The sequence below is a fragment of the Chrysemys picta genome, chromosome 3 (genome assembly GCF_011386835.1).
Source record: "Chrysemys picta bellii isolate R12L10 chromosome 3, ASM1138683v2, whole genome shotgun sequence".
In the NCBI taxonomy this organism is placed as follows: Eukaryota; Metazoa; Chordata; order Testudines; family Emydidae; genus Chrysemys; species Chrysemys picta.
Window position 1 is genome coordinate 94,588,348 of NC_088793.1, and position 23,339 is coordinate 94,611,686.

A 23,339-nucleotide genomic window follows, 5' to 3' on the forward strand; every position below is an offset into this window, starting at 1 on the left:
ATGATGTTAGGGTTCCCTCTTCCACTTGGTTCCCCAAGAACTCAGTTCAACTCCAGTCTTGTCACTCAGGTTCCTTTATTTGGCATACAGCAAAGCTATGCTGAGTTGATCAGATTCAAGCATAGGATATAGGGCATACCACACACCCAAAATTGCACAGTAAACCTCTTCCTTTATATACATTTGCACATTACATTGGATTTACTATACAGCGCCTCATACGTTTTGGGGTTGGCTTGGTCATTGTACAGCACACACTGTCCATGCACAATTTACTCTTTAACGCATCTTATGTTTCAGGTTGATCTTATCTGTTGTTATCTTATCCGTTGTAAATGGTTCCCTGGGAATTCCCCGTTATCTTAGTTAGCACAGACATTCTGTATCCTGCCTGCAGATCCATTTACCTCCCCTAATCTTGTCTCCCAAGAAATGAGGCCTCACACATGTTCAATTACTCGTGTCAAGTCAGGCCTAAAAATAAATGTCATTCTCAAAATGCAAATGGAAGGAGAATGTGTGTGGTGGGGGGAAATGGAATTCTTCTCCCATTCATCTGGTCAGGGATCTGTGAAGTTGGGACAGGTTTTCTTATGGATCCCCAGCCTGTTTTTCCACAATTCTGCTTTTTTTTTCTCTCTCTCTCTCTTTTATGCATCTCCACTGGTGCCACATAAAAGGGAAGAGAATGTAGCCCAGCAGCTGCTGCCAAATTGATACAGGTTTCTAATTTATTTGTTTGCTTTCCAGCTTTTTTATGCAGAAGAACACAGAGGCCAAAGATATTGTTTTCAGTCTCAAGAAGCAAAATAGGCCTTCTTCACAAACAGTAGTGGTGATCCATGCATATGCTAACCAGTAGATTTCAAACCATCTACTGTTCCCAGCATAGTTCTCAGCCTGCCAAGAAACGAATATAAGACACTGGGCTTTCAACTGTGTGACAAAAACTCAAAATGCAGAATAGCAAAGAAAGATTCTTGAAAGGAGGCAGAATTTGTTCCTTTAAGAGCGAGTGAATGATGTGCCCGGAATTCAGTTGTGCCAATGGAAAATCATAATTATTGAAAAAGTTTATTAACCAAGCAACATATCTTGGTGCATACATAAATTATTCTGCGCAAAGCAAATATACTACCTTTGCACCTCCGGTGTTCTATTATTTCACTTGATTTATTGTTCTGAATTTCCATTTCTCTTGATCTATTTCAATTCACCTTTAATAAGCAATCCAAAATCACAGTCTGATAAATACAGCTCTTCCAGATCTGCAGGTTCCGCATCTTCTCTTGGTGTATGAAATCTCAGGAAGGCTCTACCAGTATATTCTACTTCTTTGCTTTCTTTTGTAGTTGTGTTTATAATATCAGTGATACTCTACTTGATGCCATTTACCAATACAGGCAGCTGACTATCATTTGACTGTTTCCCCTGTCTTTATAGTCCTTGACAATTTTTGTCATCAAACACTGTTTTTTAAGCTACGGCCTCCAAATCTGTGTGTTTGCAAAAATGCACCACCAAATTGCCCCCTTTTTACAGTGGCAAAGTGGCATTTCCTTATGAACCTCAGATGTCTTGACCACATGGGTACCTGATTTGCATCTGCCAATGCAGATGAACACACAATTTTGTAGGAACATATATTTGCCTTTAAATGTTTATAGGCATAAAATCAGAGAGTGGCTTGTGACCAGATGAAACTCTGATGCCGAGTGAATCTTGTAGTAAAAGAGGCTCAGGGCCTGAATGTTAAGCCCAACAATCTGGTCTCTTGGAGTCCTGGTGGTGAAGCTCTTATGTTTTAGTAGGCAGAACTCATGCCTAGTCCTCAGATATTTTTCCACATATTTGAGAATTGTTGATAATGCCAGAATGAACAAGAAATGATGATGAGTGGGGAAATACTCAGTACCCTAGACAAGAAGTCAGTTGTACAAATCTCATTTACTTCAATGGGAACTTGCACGGCTATGTTCCCGCTCATGGTGCTGAATGGTTTGTCTGGCTTAAATCAGATGCTAAAAGGAATCCCCCTTCATATTCTGGAAAAGTACAGACCATCCCACATGCTGCCTCATCTTCCTGACCTCTGTGCAACGTTCTTCGTGTTGTCTTGTGCGGCACTCATCTGTGTGAGATTTTTAGGCGCTGCTTAGGAGAGCAGAAAAAGCAGAGCGGCCATTGTAAAGGAAAAGCAACTTTTCATACAGCTTTTAATGGTTTTTTTGCAGGAACAGCTCCTTGGGTCAAGAGAGACTTGCACTCATATTGGCCCAATCCTCAAGTCTGGCTGAGCTATGCTTGGCACAGGACTCAAGGGCCAATGTTGGGCAAAGGTGGCTACGTGCCATCTTTACACCCTTCTGAACCTGCGCTTGGCTGGAGGCCAGTTTCATTGATTCCAAGGCCAGAAGGAACCACTGTGATCATCTAGTCTGACCCCCTGTATAGCACAGACCATAGAATTTCCCCAAAATAATTCCTAGAGCAGATCTTTTAGGGAAAAAAATCCAATTTTGATTTAAACATTGTCAGTGATGGAGAATCCAATTGATCCTTGGTAAATTGTTCCAATGGTCAATTACTCTCACTGGTCAAAATGTATTCCTTATTTTCAGTCCTAATTTGTCTAGTTTCAACTTCCAAACATTGGATTGTGTTATACCTCTTTCTGCTAGAATGAAGAGTCCATTGCTAAATATTTGGTCCCCTATGTAGGTGCTTATAGACTGTAATCAAGTCACCTCTTAACTGTCTTTTTGTTAAGCTAAATAGATTGAACTCCTTGACTTTATAACTAGAATGTGTGTTTTCTAATCATTTAATCATTCTTGTGACTCTTCTTTGAACTTTCTCCAATTTTTCAACATTCTTCTTGAAATTTGGGCTGCAGAACTGGACACAGTATTCCAGCAGTGGTTACATCAGTGCCAAAAGAGAGGTAAAATAACCTCTGTTCTCCTACTCAATTCTCCTGTTTACGCATATCAGGATCACATTAGCCCTTTTGGCCACAGCATCACACTGGAAGCTCGTGTTTAGCTGATTGTCCACCATCATTTTCAGTTTGGTCCCTGGCATGATTTAGAGTAGCCTCAGCGTTCCTCTAAATTATGCCCAGCTGCATCAGCTACCTAGGGGACCATTTGGCAGTGGGGGATTCACAGGAGCACAGAAGTGTTCCAGCCATGCTCCTTCCCCTGATCACACCTTCTATGGCAGGGGTTGTGACAAAATGTATATAGAAGTCCATAGGTGCTCTGCTCTATAATTTTCTCTTCCAGTCCTGTATAGTAAGTAGGTAGAGTTGGGATTTTCAAGAGCGCTCAGCAGTGGCCTAATTCTGTTCCCATTTGAAGTCAGTGGTAACACTCCCATTGAGTTCAATGGGAGCAGAGCTAGGCCAATGCTAAGTCATTTGAAAATCCCAGTTTCAGTAATAATGCATGTACTCACCACCAAGTAATGGTGAATAATAGGGCTGGCTGGAAAATAACAATTCTGTTCCATGAAATATTTGATAAAATGGCATTTTTAATGGGGGAAAAAATCTCATTTTCCTGCCAGCTCTGGTGAATAAAGCTACAGTAAAGCTATCTAATTGCAATGTGCATTTGAGGAGGCTGCTGCACATCAGTTATCCTACAGAAGGTATTTGTCTGGTCTTTATTTCCGGCAGCTTTGGGACACTAGAATCTAAATTGGGTGCATCAGGATGACAATAACAATAATAAATAAACCCCCTTCTTTCTGACCAAGTCATGCTCTACTTTTGCGGATTGTTTGCCTGAATGCATGCCTGATATCCAGCTTGAACAAATCCCTGTTTGAAGCACGAGAATGCCCAGAAGATTGACATTTATGTACTGTAACCGGGATAAGCCAGTTGGTTCTGTTTTTTTTTTCCCTTGATGTCTGTACTGAGGGCCTTATGGGAGGATTTAACCCTTGGTGTGGAAGCTTTTTAAATTAGTGATGCAGTTGTATACTGTTTCAATTTACACCACAATATAGTTGGTTATATTGTACATATATGCATACATACAGCTATTCCATGTATTGCAAGAGCAGAAGGGACCATTGTGATCATCGAGTCTGATCTCTTGTGTAACTGAACTGGTGTACAGACAGGTCGAGAACTCGGCTGGAGGGGTTAGACATATTCAAAAGACAGAATCTGAGTCATCCTAATAAAGACAGAAGAGAGAATTTCCCTAGATGATTTGTTTTTCTTTCAAACACTGTCTGTTGTATCCCATCTGCTTCCATTGAAGTGAATGCATTTTCATGGAAAATAATATCAAGTTATTATAATGAACAAATAGTAGGAAGTATGTTTAGATTATATCCTGTGCACATGCTCTGTTAAGCGCAGAGTAGGAATGCACATTAGCTCAATGATGTAGTGGATGCTTCCACCATTGTTTCCTATGCTATTCTCATGCTGTTGTTATCTGGGGGGACTTTTCTCCAATAATGTATATCCACCGCCTTTCATGGTAATTACAGTCACTTACAAACTGTTAAAAGCTTTGTAAACCAATAATCTCCTATTAGATGGATTCAGTACATATCTCACTGAAAAGGAAAGAAGAAAATATTGGTTAGGATTCCTTAGTTTGTCTTCACAAATGATTGAGTACACAGACAGCCATCTGTTTTAGTTAGCATAAACATGACTTATCTTCTGCTCTGAGATGTTGTGAGATTCCTTTGATTGTTTGGTTTGAAGTTTGATCTCTCTAGAGGATTATACAGGATGACATGTCATCAGTCAAAATGCGTTAGATTAAAAGGAATGTAGCAAAATGTGTTGTGATTGGGGCTGAGAGAACTTGAATGGCTGGAGTGAATTACTTTCACCAATAATGCAGTAGGCTTTTGTGCAGAGGTGCTTAAGGAGAGATGCTGAGGTAACAGGAAAGATCTGAAAATGGATAGGGGGAATCTCAAAAGTCTCTCAAGCATGGAAACCGGCAGCAAAATTGGTAATGTTGCTGGACGTGCATGGGCTATGGGACTGCAATTATAAAAAGGTTTCTTAAGGCTTATCACCAAGGTCATATCCTGTCCTGCCACTCATGTACTGATACCAATTACACATCTGAGTCATATAGATGGAGCTGATCTTTGGTTGTATGGAAGTGCAAATCTTGGGCCTTCCTGAAGAGGTGACGGTGTAGAGCTGCATTTCCCCCATGCGAGTACCAGGAAAGATTATCCCTCAGGGAAGCACAATACCTTCCAGAGCTCCTCAGAGCAAATGGGTAGCTTGCCCGCTGTTTACACTGTTTCAGTGGGTGCAACTCAGCTGACTGGTGCAGAGAGGTTAGGGCCAAGGCCCCGACTCCTCTGTTGTCCATTCTGTTCCCTTGTAAGTTGCTGGCACCTCGGGGGAGCCTAGCAAGGAGCAGCACTGATGCTCAGGAGAGAGCACTGGGATTGCATTTGTGTCTAGCCTCTGTGTCGGGAGCACAAGGGGGCGAAGGACTCCTTGCTTCTGATCCCACCCCTCCTCTGTGCACCTGCTCAGGGGCCAGGCACCTTGGTACCAGCTGTTCAGTGGCTACACCACTAAAGGAACGAAGCCTTTGGCAGGCACTGCCAGAATGACAGGCAGTAGCACATGTCAGCAGCCTGTTTAGACTGAACTCTTATAAGCATTGAACAGCTGCATGCATGGGTGCACAATAATGGAGGGTTATGCTTTTCATGTCCTCTTTCTTCTATTCATTCTTTTGAAAGGGAGGATGGATACTGAAACTGCTGACTTCAGCTCTGGCATATAGACTGATTGCTTTATTTATGGCCGGTATAGGGCATAACCGATCATCTCCTGACTGTCCAACGTTAGTAATGACTATGGAGGTAGGAGTGTGAGTGGTGTTTCTTTACAGTGGTGGCTGCTGCTTCTAAGTTTCTTTTGTATAAGCTTGCTCTTCACACAGACAGCTTACAAATCGATTGCTAGCATTGCTGTGCTTTGGAAGAGCACCCTGCAATGTTACAGGACTGCTGTTGTTGCCAGCGAATCACAAGGCTTTTAATGATTGCTGCAGTGTGGCTTCTCTGGCTGGTTACCATGTAGTGAAACTTTCATTTCTCCAGATAAGCTGGACTCGACGTAATGAGTACTGGGGTCACATGATTCCAACAGGAATGTGACATTTTTCATTCCTCCTCCTGACTGAGCCCCTTTTCTTGCTCTAATGCTGCCTTTTGGCCTGGAACTGAACAATTAGCAAGGGTCTGTTTTACTATCATTTGAAAACTGTGGCATTTTATTTGTGGGAGGGTGATTAGCCGATAGCTCCCTATCTTTCCATTAAAATGTCTCCTTTTCCCCACCCCAGACAGGTTTGACTTCTGCTGGCCACATAGGATCTTGTTGTCTTACTATGTGGGCGGCTCCAGTAGGAGCTGGGCATGCAGTGGAAGTAGGGCGTATAGCTTCTGGGCAGGGGTGAAAGTAACGTACAGGACTTACCGATACAGCTGGAGTCCTGAGCGGGGCGTGGCCTCACCTGGAAGAGACGTGGCCTCAATCGGAAGAGGCGGGGCCTCTCAAGATTTAAAGGCCCTGGGGCGCCAGCTGTGGCTGGGAGCCCCAGGGCCTTTAAATCACCCCGGGGCTCCCAGCTGCAGAGGTGGCTGGGAACCCCCGGGGCTCAGGGGCAAATTAAAGGGCCTCGGGCTCCGGCCACCGCGGAGCCCCAAGCCCTTTAAATCCCCATAGCGGAAGCCGGTGCAGTCTGGCATAGCGTATTGGCTCGTGCCAGTATGCCGTACCAGACCGGACTGGCTTACTTTCACCTCTGCTTCTGGGGCTCCCTCTCATAGGAGGCCAGTATTCTTCCTTCACAGTCTGCCCCACCCTGGGAGAACAGAATCCAAACTTGAACATCCCCCCACCCCCACATACACACCCAAGACAAGGTGTGTTACTCCTGACACAATGAGGCATCTGCAAAGCAAAGGCATGGAGCTGTAGTCAACAGTTGTTGATGCATATTGGACTTTTTTCCTGGTACATGGAGGTAGCTCAGCTTGCTTTGAATTAACACAGCAGGGACATCAGTTTGTTTTTCATCTAGTATTTAAGTCCCAGGATGAGTTTGTCATAGACATTCATACATTGTTAGAGATTAGCATCCAACAGCCTCAACCTAGCACCTTCTGCATTGGGAGCAGCAGTGATTTATTATTTATTGATTCTGGGGGGATTGGAAATGCTTAGTATGGTAGATCACAAATGCAAAGATTGTGTCTGTGCAGGTGTGGGGATTTGCAGAGTGTTCATTTCTGACAGAAGTCCTGGCAAAGGAGAATACAAGAACACCTTGAGTAAAGGCAAGAGAATCACTAATATGCTCCTCACTGCTGAAATATTGTTTGGTGTGAGCTAGGATGTACTGGATTATAAGGACAAGCTGGAGGGAGTAGTGGCTGAGTCACTCTCAAAGGGTATAAATGTGGGTACTATACGAGTCTAAGGGCACGTCTTCACTACCCGCCGGATCGGGTACTAGACGCGATAAAATCGATCCCTGATCGCTCTGCCGTCGACTCCGGAAATCCACCGCGGCAAGAGGCGGAAGTGGAGTTGACGGCGGCGCGGCAGCGTGTTAAGTTGACCTAAAATACGCAACTTCAGCTATGCTATTCATGTAGCTGAAGTTGCGTATCTTAGGTCGACCCCCCCCCGTAGTGTAGACCTAGCCTAAGAGGTGTTGTGCATTGAATTTAATACCAGTAATAAACAATGAGATGTCAAAGAATCAGCTCAACCAGAATTTTTAATCAGAGATTATTAGTCAACGATTTATACAGCACTGTATAGAATACAGAGAGTATATGTTCCCGCCTTCTTGAAATGGTGAAGAGAGAGCAACTTCTTCACCTCCTCTGTACCTGGGGAAAAGAGAGGCTGGGAGTGAACAAGTTGCCAACTCCCCAAAACTTTCCTTTTACAGAGTGTGAGACAAAGAAATTCCTTTGGGGGAAGGAAAATTTACTTTCTGACAGTTGATCCCACCATGTGTTCTGTTTTCAATATCTTAATTTACCTCATTATGTATGGAATTTATTTTGATATCTCAGTTTACATGATTGACAAGATAAAAAGATTTCTAATCCAATTATTATTAACAGCTGTGATGACAAACCATTCCTAACAAGTTAAAAACATCTTTCCATGGGTCATTGTTTCATAAATCACAAAAAACATCTGCAATAACAAGTAGCTCTTATCAATCACAGAACATAACTAGACCATAAGCACCCCTTATCAATGACCCACTCTTGTTTATTAAAACACACTTCTGTAGTAATAGACATCCAGAATTAGTTGCCAGAAGTTCCTTCCTGGGCATCTGGACTAGATGAAGGGAGTTAAAAAGATTATACACTAGCTCAATTTAAAACAAAGCACAGTAGTCTGATAGATACAGAGCATTAGATTTTATAGATACACAGTCACTTTGATTTATACACACAAAGGATTTTGGTTAATAGATAGAAGAACTGTAGGGGTTTTGATCTTTTTCACTCTCATGTTAGTAGATATTAAGAGTTTGATCCAAAGCCCATTGAAATCAGTGGAAAGACTCCTGTTGATTTTCTGTGAGTTTTGGTCCTGAGAAACTCAGAAGAGGACAGTGGAAGCATGACCTTCCTACCCTAGCAAAGAACTACACATTTGACAATCAGAAGAAATAAAAGGCATCGGCCAAAATGTTCAAGTCTGGATACTTAAAATTAGGCACGTAGTTAAGTGTTCTGATTTTTAGAGATGCTGAGCATTCAAAGCCCTCAGTCCCCTCCGTGGTTAACTAAACAGGGACTTAGGGCCAAGATTTTTAAGGAGCTCTTATTTGAAACTCCTTAACTCAGCCTGATTGTTTCAGAAGTTGGGTGATCAACCATGCCCCTTTAATCAGTCTCCAGCTGAGCACCTAAAAATGGAGAGGCCCAAAATTACTAGTCATTTCTGAAAATCTTTGCTCAGGTGGCTAATTCCAGGCTTCCAAGCTTTTTAAATGTGTTCTATAATTTACGTGAGTATGAGATGCTAGTAGTAGGGATTTAAAAGAGAAAAATGGATTTCTCCTCTCTGTTTGTTTGGCAAAGTCTTCTCGTATGTGGGACAATTTCTAGATATAAAAGCACAAGGCAATTCCTAGCATGCCTCACTGAAAAGAAGAGACTACCTTGCCTGTAAAATTATTGGGAAAGGACAGAACTGCACCCGTCAGGGACCTGCAAGTTTTATTTAATTGGTCTATGCATAAGCTTGACCTACCAATCAGCTACACAGAACTTGACATTAACTCAATGAAAGCATTACTCTACATAGGAAATATAATTTTTCTGTTTATTGCACTGAAGATAATGCACATGATAAAAGTTGTAGTGTTTTTTTTTTTTTGCATGACATGAGTTCAGAAATAAAACGAATCTTTATCTGGTTTCATGTACAGCACATATCTTTGTACACTTCTGGAAATGGCAAAAGCGTGCGAATTGGTAAGTTCCATCCACTTGGCAGATAAGAGCCTCAAAGTGGGTTTACAATACAGAAAAGCAGGCTTTCCAATATCCTTCATATTTAGAATAGTCCGTATGAGGGAGGATTAAAGGGTGATGCTTCATCTGAAAGGTCAGACATGCCTGATTGTAGCCAGAATTCTTCACTGCTGGGAGTCCATCGCCACAAATCTCTTTCTCTTAAGTCCCTATCCAGCGCCTACTGAAGTCAATGGAAGGGCTCCCATTCATTTTAGTGGGAGCTGAATCAGGTCCTTACTGCATGTTGAAGCAATTTTCTTTCTATAATAATAATTTACACGTATACAGCATCTTTTATCTTCAAATCTTCACAAACTAAATGTGCATAATACACTGAGGGGGAAGGCAGTCACCAAGGGCACATTACATTGGGCAGCTGTGGGGGTAGGGTAGAAAGATGAAATTTTCACCAAGGAGACCAACATAAACCTTTTATGAAAATGGTCATGGGATCTTTAATGGCTACACATAACCGCTTTTAGGGACATCATCTAACAGAAACCTACAGAGTACATTTATGTAATATTAAGTTCTCCTTCTGAAGTAAGAAGCAACTGACCCTCTTGGGCCACAGAGAGGTTGGGCTCTGGATAGCTGGAATTTAAAGGAAGGCTGGAGAAAGAAAATGCAATTCATAGGTCCAAATTTAGACTCATCTGGAGTAGTGCTTTACTCAGCCAGTAGTCCTATTGATTTCAATGGCATTTTTATGGAGTAAAGTGCTACTTGACATGAGTAAGGGCATCACAGTCTGGCTCATAGTACAGATGCAAGCTGACCTGTAGTTCGTGTTTGCTGACTATAACAAAGAGCTCACTTGTGAGGTTCCTAATGTGTAAGGCATCTCCTTAGTCCCTTGCCCAGGCTACCTGTGTTTGCGAGCAGCAGGAGGACAGCCTCCTCCATGGGGCTGCTATTCTGCATCCTGTGCAGGTGGATGGGAACTGGTTAGGCATGGGCAGGGAATGAGCAGAGATTACTTCACCCCACCCTAATGCAAATGGGAACTCGGAATCAGATTGTGACTCTGAGGCACAATTTGGATCCTGATCTGTGCCCAGGGCTGCACATGTACATGGTGTTCTTTGTGACAAGAGTAGCCATAATTTGGAATTTCCTTATATGTGTTTGCAAGGTTACATATTCACCACCCATAGCAATCCCCTGTGTCAAGGTGCTATGCTGCAAGGGGTCCTCCTCTTCAGTGCCTCCTGCTGGAACTTCCGTGGCTCGCCCTCTGACCAAGTCACAAAGTTCAGTCCCCTTCTGGGGTAGTAATGTTCAGCTCAAAGGGACACAAAACTCTCTTATCTTTCCCAGAATCAATCCTCTGCACACTCTTCGCCCCACTCCCAGGCTCTGCAGAGTTCCTCCTCACTCTATTACAGAGCCTTCTCCCTGGACTTCTGTCTCCTCCCAAGCCTCTGACACTCAGGGGCTTCTTCTCTGGAACCTCTCTTCTCCCAGGCCTGCTTTAGGAGTCTCCTTCTCTCCGGCTGCCCTCTTCAGCGACAGTTTCAGGGTACAAGTTCCTTCCTGCAAACCCCTCTATTATTCCTTTCCTCTGTAGTCTGAGCCTTCTTCTGTAGTCCAGCATTCCTAGCCTTGCCCTTCAGGGTTTAACTCTGTTTTCAAAGCCCACATCCAGTCCTACTCTTTTCTCTGGACCCACTGTCCAGGGATGTTCTCTTCCCCCGAAGTCTAGCTTTTCTGCCCAGCCCTCTCCTAGTCTGGCTAGGATCCCGGGACTTTTTCTCTCCTCCTGGGCTTGCTCCTCATTACCCCTCTATTCCCAGAGGGTGACTGCAGATTCTCTCCCTACAACCCCTTTTCTTTGTCTTTTGTTTGGCACAGTAGACTCATCATATGAGGCTCTGACTGCCACTTTCTTCATTCATTTTTAGCCAGGTGTTGTTGTTTGTTTTTTATATGTATCCTTTTGCTCTAGTGCAGTCAGGCTTTTTTTTTTTGGCACATTTGCTTGTTTCAGATATTCTCACTGGCCCCTTTAGGGAAAAGTCTTTGATTCCAAGCTGACTCAATTTTTCAGAAAGAAACGGTCTTTCCATAGAATATTGCCCACAATGCCATAGAATATGATTAAAAGCTTCTTTAGTTTTGCACACATTGCACAGCCCATCTTTGTGTCTTTTTAATAAGTTTAACTTCTCATTTAAGGGAAAATGAGCTGTTACCACTCTAAAAATGACTCTGTCACACTTTTTCTGTCATGACTGTGGAGTACAGTATTATCTTTGATTTTTTGAGCATACATCATAAAACCTTAGTCCTTTCATTTCCTTAGTCCGTAGGTCTTGCCATTCCTTTGCAAGCTCCTCCATGGCCACACTTTTAAATTCTTATTTACCTAAAGGTATATTTAATATCCACCTCTTCCTTTTTTAGAGCTTGTTTTACGGTTTTGTCAGCCATCTCAGTTCTAGGTATTCTGATATGCACCGGAATCAATGTTATTGTTACACAGATACCTGCTGGCATTATTTCCGTAGATAGGAACAATTATTAGCCCCTTTTCTGCTACAAACTTCTTCTTTTTATAGTTATCAGCCTGTTCCTGCCTAGCTGATCTTTATGCTTAATTAAGCATGGCTACAGCCTGGTATGTTAATTGACCTCTCAGGCCCACATTAGCCCATTCAAGGCCTGTGTGTGGTACACACCGCATGCCAGTGTTATTTCAGTAACTTTTTGTATTTCATTTTAGGGCTTGTCTATACTGCATGCTAAATTGGCACTGCTGCGATCGATGCAGCGGCATCAATTTAGCTGGTCTGGTGAAGACATGATGAGTTGATGGGAGAGCGCTCTCCCATCAACTTCAGTACTCCCTGAGAAGCGTAAGGTAAGTTGGCAGGTTAGGTTGATGGAAGCTACGTTGCTCGGGGGGCGGGGGTGTATGTGATTTCCCCCCCCCCTTTAGCAACGTAACTGACATTGACTTAAGTGGCAGTGTAAACCAGGCCTGAGGAGTGGCTGGGAGGCAGACAAGAGTCTGAAAAGTATATTCATATTTGTTTGGGCAATCCTCTGTAAAACATAAATCCAGTCGGTTCTGAAGGCTATGCAAAAGATTATTACTATATTTTGACAGGCCTCACTAACAGCCACATCAAAATGAGTGAAAATTTCATTTTACTTGGATTAAACCAAAGCTATTTCAATGGATACCAGAAGAGTCCAGATTTGGAAAAAAAATAAACCATATAAAAGTGAGTTCTATACAGAGTCAAGCTCTTAGAAAAGTACTCACCATCTCAATGGCCAGGTTAAACTAGGTGTACTATGGGCCAGACGGTGATGCCCTTACTCATGTCAAGTTGCACTTTACTCCATAAAAATGCCATTGAAATCAATGGGACTGCTGGCTGAGTAAAGCACTACTCCAGATGAGTCTGAATTTGGACCTATGAATTGCATTTTCTGTCTCCAGCCTTCCTTTAAATTCCAGCTATCCAGAGCCCAATCTCTCTGTGGCCCAGGAGGGTCAGTGGCCTCCTTCTGTTACACCTGTGCAACACCATTAACATCTTCACAAACCCCTGTAGAACAAGAAACACAGGTGAGGTGAGGTTAAGCTGTCCACATACTTTCCTCATTTTAGCTGTGAAGCCTTTGCTGAACAAGGAGAGCTTATCATAGCTAAATTATATGGACTGGTCTTCTAATTGAAAAAGCAAAGAGCATGTTGACTGTATCACTTACTCTTCTCCAATTTACCATATTATAAGAAACATCCACTACCTAATAAATTATGCAGGATCCTTCACTGATTACCCAAACAAATTGTGGAGAGGTGTGTTAGAGTTTTAACAGATTACAGTTCCTGTTACCTTTCCAAGGTGTCACCAGTCTTCATCAGGTCTTCTGCCAGATGAATGAATACTGTAGATCCCCTCTAGGAATGCATTACTCTGTTTGTCTTAATTCATTTTTTAGTCAAAGCAATCACATGAGTTTGAGTTACCCCACTTTGCAGTAGCAGTGGGTTGAGTTTGTCCCACTCTTCCTTCATGCTTTGCAGAATTCTTTTTGTTTCTGTGTGCTGTTTTCAACTAGAAAAAACAAAGCAGCTTCCGCATCATCTGTGACAGTTCAAAGATAAATCTCCCAGAGAATCCAGGCTTTATCACTGGCTTTGGCATTCTCTATGAGACAGAAACATCTATCAAGTGTATCTGAGCATTAACACTAAGATAGAACCCAGGAAATGAAATCCTTAGCTGCCATTTGAATCCAGAAGAGGAGCCCAGAAGACAGCTTTTTGTTCTGTTCTGTTAATTCTCTTAGGCAGACCAGGCCTAACTCTGCCCTCATGCTGGTTTTACATCTGTGTAACCGAATAGACTTCAACGGAATTACTATAGTTTCAGAAGCTCTTTTCCAGTTTTATTGTGTGAGTAAATCTTTAGCCATCTATTTATTACAGTGATTTTCTCTTCACCGGTTGCTGCTGGATAACATAAGGTCGCAGTTTAGTGCTTCCATAAAGTGTGTTCATAGAAATGCAAAGTGAACATATGTAATTGTCCACACTTTTGTATCTAACAGCCGTGTATATTTGGATAGTAACAATGGACAATGACCTTAAAATAAAGTGTTGTGCAGCTTACAATGCATTACAAGACTGCTGTGTTAACAAAGATTCTGTGAAGGTGGATTTACAAAAGCAACTGTACAAAGTGAAGAGTTCATAGTCTTGTCAGCAACATTTATCATCTATTACAGAAGGTACACGGATACATTCATCAGATTTTTGACCCTCACTGTTTTTACATTGACCCTAAATATAAGAACTAACATAAAAACAAATGGATCTTCATTCTGACATTGCTGATATAATGTGAACTTCTATTCATTGATTTGATTTGCATTCTCTTCTCCTCAGTATTTGCTTTAAAATATCTTCCAGACTACATTGCGCTGTGTAATTAATTAGTCATTCACCACTCAATTCTTTCAAGGCAGGGACTATTTTTATTTTTGCGCATTTCACAACACTCATTATATTGTTGTCCCATAACAAATCATTGAGGAAGGACTTGTTTATTTCTATTACTCTCTTCGCTGTCAGTGAAGAGCCGGAGGCCGTACTACCCTTCATCCCTCATGGTCATCCCACCTGATTTACCAGCCTATACTCCAACTCCTAAAACTCGCAAGAAATATACAAAGATCACAATAACAAATGTTAGCAAAGGCTGGGTTCTAATATCCATCGAAGGCAATGGGGCCTCTCATGGAGTAAAGTGCTATTCATTGAGTAAAAGTATCAGAATCAGGCCTTTGGAGACTTTTTAAAATTCCATTTCCTATTCAAGAAATTAATTTCCAATAATCTCCTAATAATTTGTTACTTTGACTTCTGAGTATATTAGGATATTGTGTTATATCATTCTATCTAGGCTCTTATGTGCTACCAAACTAAGGTACCGTTTACTACAGAACTATATCTATACACAGAACATTTGTAAACAATACAATTGAATGAAGCTAATTTTCATAGTCTTTTTGTCAGCAAAATTTATTGCGACCTATTATGGAAGATAAACAGATACAAAAAATAACACTTTTTTAAATGCTAACTTTTAACTCTTCCTTATGCAAACAGGACCTGATCCCACACTATTAAAGTTAATGGGACCTTATGCATAACAGCAGACCTGTAGAGTGCATATATACATTTACTGTAAAGCTAGAGGGAAATTGTGATAATACTCTCACACATTTGCATGTTGCACAAATGGCACAAATGTTTTTACTCCCATTCGGTGAAACCTTGGACATCTGTATCGCATGGTAATCTAGGGTTATCATATTTAACAAATAAAAAGAGAGGACCCTCCACGGGCCCTGGCCCCGCCCATTTCCCACCCCTTCCCCGCCCCAGCTCCGCCCCCTCCTCCCTCCCACTCCCAGCCACGCGAAAAGGGCTGCCCGAGCGCTACTGGCTTCACGGTTTGCTGGGCAGCCCCCAGACCCTGCGCCCCCAGCCGGCGTTTCCCCAACGCAGCTGGAGCCCGGGAGGGGAAGCGCCCAGCCGGGGGCGCAGGGTCTGGAGGCTGCCCGGCAAACTGTGAAACTGGTAGCGCTTGGGCTTCGGGCAGCCCCTATGCCTCCGGACCCTGCGCCCCCGGCCGAGCACTTCCCCTCCTGGGCTCCGGCGGCGCAGGGTCCGGAGGCATGGGGGCTGCTCAAAGCCCGTAGCACTCGGCTCTTAAACAGAGCCAGAGTCAGGGGAGGAGCAGAGCCGCCGCGGCCGGAGGCTCTGCTCCTCCCCTGACTCTTCGGCTCTGTTTAAGAGCCGAGCTGCCCGAGTGCTACCGGCTTTGGGCAGCCCCCATGCCTCCGGACCCTGCGCCGCCGGAGCCTGGGAGGGGGAGTGCCCGGCCGGCAGCTGGGGTCCGGAGGCAAGGGGGCTGCCTGAAGCCCATAGCGCTCGGGCAGCTCGGCTCTTAAACAGAGCCAAAGAGTCAGGGGAGGAGCAGAGCCGCCGTGGGAGGGGAAGTGCCCGGCCGGCATTTTCCCGGACATGTTCGGCTTTTTGGCAATTCCCCCCGGATGGGGGTCTGATTGCCGAAAAGCTGGACATGTCTGGGAAAAACCGGACGTATGGTAACCCTAGGTAATCCCTTGGGTGCTTTGGTGCAAAATTTAATTTGTGCAAAATACTATAAGGGGCATTCAGAACAAACTCAGCACTCTAAATGTAATGATTTCTGGTAGATTTTCTGTCCTTAGAGCATAAATGTTCATATACAATCAGCTCTTCTTTCTGTAGTTTCAGAACAGCACATGTTCTATAGTTAATATTTATATTCAACGAAGTTCAGTAGTCCGAGAGATGTTGTTCAGTAATCTGCATCCTTACTGGATGAAACTTTACAGTTTGGAGGCCAGTTTTTCCAAACAAGCCATTACTCAGATTTGAAAGCTCTTGGGCATACTTACAGGGTATGCGACGTGCACATATGCCAGAATACTAGCTCATTCCCTTTCCACTTTTATAGTATATCATTTTGCCTAAACTAAACAAGTATTCCATGGCCTGCACTTTACCATGACTTTCAGCAATGGCAGTGTTTGTGTATAAAGTGATGGTATATTACAATATTATCTTAACATTTTATGTGCAATATATAGTAAAAAGGTAACACGGCAGCTTCCCCGTCTCAATTTCATTCTTGTATAAGCCCTGGATACTCGGTCACAGCACCTTCTGAATGGCAGAAATCTTGATATCTGTTCGTCTTTACATGAAGTATTAAAGGTTTCTGACTATTGTACTGTTGTAGTATCTAGTCCCAGTGTTTCTAAAGTGTTTCTTTGTCCATATCCTGTTTCCAGTAACTGTTTATCATGCTAGAAAAATTGCCAAACAAATCTCTTATTAACACTGGGACTTGGCTCTTTGCAGCCAGGTGATCCTGAATGATTGTATGGAATGACCTGGTGCATGTTCAGTCATTTTCCTGGTGACACTTTTTCAGGGTACACAGGATTGTGAGTCACTTTGTTACCTCCCTGCCTCTAGCGGGAGACCGATTTGCTTGTGCTTAATTGAATGTCAGCTTCCTGTTAGCACCAGTCTGTTGGCCACTCAAACTATCTTCCTAGGGCTCTGCCAGTCCTTCCTTTTTCTAGCAGGTAACAATAGATGCACCCTAGCCCCTGAGCCCCTCTGAAAGCATCCCCCTGTAGTATCCAGCCCCTGTCACTTAACACTCCCAGAAATTACAGGTTTGCTGTCCCCAAGGGAAAAGAATACAAACAGTTTAATTGGTACAGCTCAGGATAAGGTCCTCTATAACATCACCTGATGGAGAAGTCTTATAATGAAACAGTCATAAGTTTATTATCAAAGACTAAGCTTTAAGAGAGAGCAAATAAGGATAATGGAAACAAAAATGATTACATATAAAACAAAAGGTATACCACACTTCAGAGTATCAGAGGGGTAGCCGTGTTAGTCTGGATCTGTAAAAAGCAACAGAGAGTCCTGTGGCACCTTTAAGACTAACAGATGTATTGGAGCATAAGCTTTCATGGGTGAATGCCCACTTCGTCGGATGCACCCACGAAAGCTTATGCTCCAATACATCTGTTAGTCTTAAAGGTGCCACAGGACTCTCTGTTGCTTTTTACACTTCAGAGTCTAAACTTAACTTGAACATGCTAAAATCCTCACCTAAAGCAAGCTCCCAGTGCTGCTAATCAATGTGGCTAGGATCCAACTTTCATGAATGCAAAAAGCGCTGTGCTTTTTGCTACCTCAGTGAAGGATAAAATTGTGTCCTTTTGTGCAGGGGTGAAAGTAACTTAAAGGACTTACCGGTACGCCGGAGTCCTGAGCGGGGGGCGTTGCCTCAAATGGAAGAGGTGGGGCCTTTCAAGATTTAAAGGCCCTGGGGCTCCGGCTGTGGCTGGGAGCCCCAGGGCCTTTAAATCACCCCAGAGCTACCAGCTGCAGAGGCAGCTGGGAGCTCAGGGACAAATTAGAGGGTCCGGGGCTCCAGCCACCACGGAGCCCCGGCCCTTTAACTCCCCGCCCAAACCCAGCTGCCGGAGCTCTGGCAGTGATTTAAAGGGTCCAGGGCTCCCTGCAGTGCCTGGAACCCCAGGCCCTTTAAATCACTGCCACGGAAGCCAGTCCTGTCCAGCGCGGCGTACTGGCTGTTGCCGGTGTACCGGACCGGACCGGCTTACTTTCACCTCTACCTTTGTGCCTTCTACTTCTACCCCCAACATTCATTGTCTTTGCACACCAGAGACAGGACAACCCCCTGAGGTTTAGTCTGTGGGGTCTTCCCATCCCCCTGTTTATTCCTTATGTAGATCTGACTTACAATGTATAACTCACATTTGACTGAGAAATGCACCTTATCTCCTATCTGGAAAGAAACCTGCTTGTCAGCTCTGCCTTACTACAGACTTATTAGGAACATATTTCCTCTGTGTGTGTGTGTGTGTGTGTACAAACTCTTTACATGGTAATGCTTCATACATCTCACAATGATTATTTTGAAAAGAAAATTGAGTATATAAACAACGTTATTTGGAATAATAAAAGGGATGATAATTTGGGAAAGAATAAAGTAGAAAATATCCAGCCCAGTGCATCAGAAAATATTTTGATGGGTAGCTGAGGTCCGTATGTAGGTCTGAGTGGGGGATTGTTTTCATTCACCTTTGTTGCCAGTCCTTGCTAGGAACAAAAGGGAGACAAGGCTTTTGGCAAAGATACCGGAAAGTAACAGGGACAACCGGAAAAGAACTGAAGGCTACTATAGGAATGAACTGGGCCATGAAAACTGGAAAGATTCATCAGCAAACTTCTAGGATGTTCCGAGCACAGTATCAGATTGGATGCCTGTTGCTCAGCAGAGGACTGCATCTCAGGACAAGGCACATGTTGGAGGCAAAACTCCTTTTCAGTGCTAAATGCAAACCTCATTTCTTTAAATTAATTTCCCTTGGTAAGTTCTACACACACAAATAAACACCAACTTAAACAAGCTGATACTCCTGCAAGCTGGGAAAGAATAAAGAAAGTGAGATGTTGTTTTTATTTTTTCAGTGCTTGGGAGGAGCTGAAGAACCCTGGAATGGAAGCTATATTTAGATTTGATCCCTAAAAAGTCTGAGTGCACATTCCAGCAGACAGAATGAAGCTGTGCTCCCACAGCAGTTACAGTACAGAAAAAAATGATACATCAACAAGCCAGCTTTTCACTGCAGCCATCACTCTTTTCCTCTACACCCAAATACTTTTCATATTTTTAATTGATAAGGAGAAAATCCAGGTAGTGGGGAAAGGATCTGAAATCAGAAATGATTTGTGAAGAACATGATTTTATTTTAAAATTCCCATTTTCAGAATAAGGAAACAGTTTCTTTATAATACAAAAAAACAATTATTTTATACTGGATCCACTGCAATATATACACAAATATGAAGTATGCTGTGTGTGTGTGTGTGTGTGTGTGTGTGTGTGTGTGCCTTTAAAAAGATGTTTTCAAGCCAGATTGGTGTCAAGCGCGCAGTGCCAGGTGATTTAGGGGTTGCCATGGTGACTACTCTTTTTAGATAGGATGATAGAGTATACTTGCACTTAACAAAAATCCAATGCACAGTAGAATAAGCTGTGCATAAACAGGCTTCTATACATTCTCTTTCCTCTACTCTTTCAAGCTTAGTTACTACGCCTGTGTATCCTGAAATATCCTACATTTGAAGTTATGGGCTGGTGTTTGGGGTGTTTTTCTCCCCATTTTCCTTTAAGGAGGGATCCACCCCAAACTCTAGTCTTAAGGGTGCAGATTTTGGTTTTAGTTACTCCAGATTTACACCAGTGTAACTCCATTCACATTACTTTACACTGATGTACCACAAATCAGAGTCTGGCTCAAGATTCATAACATGAAGATATCCGTTTATAAACAAAGGTGAGACTATTTATTTAAAAATGTTGTTTTTATTGTGAAGACCGCTATAAAACATAATATGGACATTGTGAAGTTAAAAGTTATAGTTGAAAGAATTCTGTATCCCTGTTACTGGTAGCATCTCTGATTATTAAAATTAAAATATTTTAAATCTAATTTACTTTTCACACAGCTACTTGCCTTCTTTTCTCATTTAATACATATATTTGTTAAGGCCCTGATGCTTCATGGTTATGCACATGCTTCACTTTACTAGCATGACTATTCCTACTGACAGCAGTAAAGTGAAACATATGCATAAGCATATGCAGGATCAGAGTCACAGATTTTTCAGGTGAGCAGGACCATTATGATATAGTTAGACCTACTGCCTGTCAAGGCCATAATTCACCCAGTCATTCTTGCACCTAGGCTAATAACTCACAGTTGCACTAAAAATTTGCTTTTTAAAAAGTCAGCCAGTCTATATTTAAGACTCCAAGAGATGAAGAATTTACCACATCGCTTGGTAATCTGGTCCAGCTGTTAATTACACTCCCTGCAACAGGGGAGCCAGAGGGATGGGAAAAAGGGAATCCAGGAAGGAAACAGAGCCATGGGGTTGAGAGCTGTGAACAAAATGATTACAAGGAATGACTTTTTGAATACGGGTGGGTCTGAAAGATGCTGGGGAGTTTCTTGTTTGTTCTGGTGAATTTTCACTTATTTTTTTATTATCTTTAAAGATGAAAAAAACAAAACCTCCAAAAAGCTCCCCAGAATGTGCACAGAACTATCTGCTAACTGGGGACCCACCAGTTCACTTGAAATATTGTTCATGGCATTTTAAAAGCTGCTCATAGCAACTGTGATTTGGACAATTAAACTGGCCACTTATTTTAACTTTTGTGTTCTAGTCAATTTTACTTTTCTTGGCCAAGACTATAATTTGGATTTGCAAGAATGCACTTACTTGTGTATGAACTTGCAACAAGAGGCTGCAAGTAGCAGGGGAATGTATATTTGTTTAACAAAAGTTCCATTGGAATTTTATAAATTGGTGGGAACATTCCTTTCGGTCTTAGATTTGGCAAATGCCTACATTTACAGAACCCTACCCCCCAAATGCCAAGAACCCTCAGTTCCCATTCAATAGGAGTCAAAAGTGTGCACCAGCTTGCAGATTTAGGGCTGTAAAGCTTAAAATTTGGACCAATTATGACCTGGTAATAGGTCTAAGTTTTGAATAGATATTAATATGGCATACTAGATAAAATAATGTAACCATTAAAAGATATTGGCCCCAACTGATCAGAGCACTTAAGTATGTGCTTAACTTTAAGCATATGAATATTCCTATTAAAGACAAATTAAAGATAAGCACATAGTCAAGTCCTCTTCTTAACTGGAACCATCCAGTTTAGTGCTCTTACAGTGAAGTAATTCTTCCCAGGAAGCAGCTTTACTAAAACTGGGAATGAAATTTGTGTTGCACTACAATGTACTTAATCAGTTCAGTCTTTTGAGTCTACATCATTGTAAACTGAATTGCCTTCAATCTAACAACAAGCAAGTTCCACTTTATTAAGTGACTGGAAGACAGTCAATATCCAAACGAAATGGTGGATGTAACTATTATGTCTCCTGAAATTCTTAAAGAACAGATGAGCTTCAAGTGAATATAATGGAGCTATGTGAAAAAACATTTTGTGTATCTCATTTACTGAAGAGTTTTTCTACAGTCCCTCAGTAACTCACTTGTCCCATTGACTCTTAATTAAACCTAAGAATCTGAGAGCTCACTGAGCTGTGAGGAATATTTCCAAATGCAAAATGGAAACTATTTAAACAGTAACCAATCTGTCAATAGCAGTGGGTAGCAAAAACAAATAAAGAGAAGAAAGGAGACCGCTTTGTATGCTAAAAGTTGGAGCCCAACAACCATAATGGAGAGGGTTTGACAAACGAGAAAATGGTAAACAAGAGCATCTGTCCTCTTAGAGATGATATTGATGAGTAAAGAAATAGCAAGCACACTGACTACTTTGCATTTGGCTTTACAAGGACATAGGATTGGAAATACCAACCTAACCCACAACAGGCAGGAGAACTCAAACACTGAGCATATAATCAGGCATAGGTGCTAGAACTAGGGGTGCTGCCGCACTCCCTGGCTTGAAGTGGTTTCCATTATATACAGGGTTTACAGTTTGGTTTAATGGCTCTCAGCACCCCCACTATAAAAAACTGTTCCAGCACCCATGTAATCGGGCGTTTCCACAAGCCCCGCCTCACCTGTGAAAACAGTTACAAATCTTTTTTTGTGACTGACTATATTATTGCGTTCACTCTCTGTTTCCTTTCCTCATTGTTCCTGAGTCTCAGGATATCTGTGTGTAAGGAAAGGCCCTCTCTCCTTCCAGTCCTGTTGAGTTTCTCAGAGGAGTAGAAACATGTAATAAAAATCACCACTTGGGCACTGAAATTAAATGCAGAGTCAGTTTCACTCAGGACAAGAGAGCTCGTTTTTATGCAGTGATCTGCTTTAGGTTGCCATGTGTTCTATGATACATAAACCAAACCCTGATGGGTACGTGGTGCCATCCCCAGTTTGCCAAAATCTTGATGTTCCTTCAATACTGGGCCTACTAGCTCTAACAGTCGATGGGTTCTCAGTCACTTGCACACATGTTTTATAGATATTATTTTTCAAATGATCAATCTTTACTAAGGGTATGTCTACTCTGCAGCAAAAGGTGTGTTCTTTGCTTGGTTTAGCTAACCTGTGCTAGCTAACTTGGGTTAAAATAGCATGGAAGACACAACAATTCCGCTTTTAACTTCCCTGGAGGCTTTAACTCACATGCTACTACCCTGAGTTAGCTAACATGGATTAGCTAACCAGAGTTAAGAACACACTTTTTTTATTTTGCAATTTAGGTGTACCCTGAGGCGAGTAGAAAAGGAAGTAGTGTAAATGCTCAGCACCATGAAATATCACACATCACGTTTTAACCTTCCTATTTATCTGCTCTTGTCACATTGTCTCCTTGCTCTCAATGCTCCACCAGTGAAACCAGCTTTGTCCTGTTTGTCTGTTTCTCCCACAACTATCTGCACATCTTTCTATGCCACCACTGCACATGGAATGCCCTTCCTGAGCAGGTCTGCAAAGCTATTAGTTTCTCCTTGTCAGGGCCGGCACAACCCATTAGGCGACCTAGGCGGTCGCCTAGGACACTACAATTTGGGGGGCAGCGACTGCAGTGGTATTTCGGCAGCGGGACCTTCCGCCACTTCTGTGGGGGGCGGCATTTCGGGGTGGG

At 42.5% G+C, this 23,339-nt stretch overlaps 1 protein-coding gene across 4 annotated transcripts in view; it reads left to right on the plus strand.

The window, feature by feature from the left end:
* PKIB (cAMP-dependent protein kinase inhibitor beta) overlaps positions 1–23,339 on the plus strand; it is an 86,752-nt gene that overhangs the window by 25,133 nt on the left and 38,280 nt on the right. The window contains exon 1 of one of the 4 annotated variants that reach the window (XM_065588471.1): positions 5,742–5,871. The exons of the other annotated variants lie outside the window; for them this stretch is intronic. The gene's annotated coding sequence lies outside the window, so the exon portion shown is untranslated. Of the gene's footprint in view, positions 1–5,741; positions 5,872–23,339 lie in introns of those variants that run through there. 4 annotated transcript variants of the gene reach the window in all.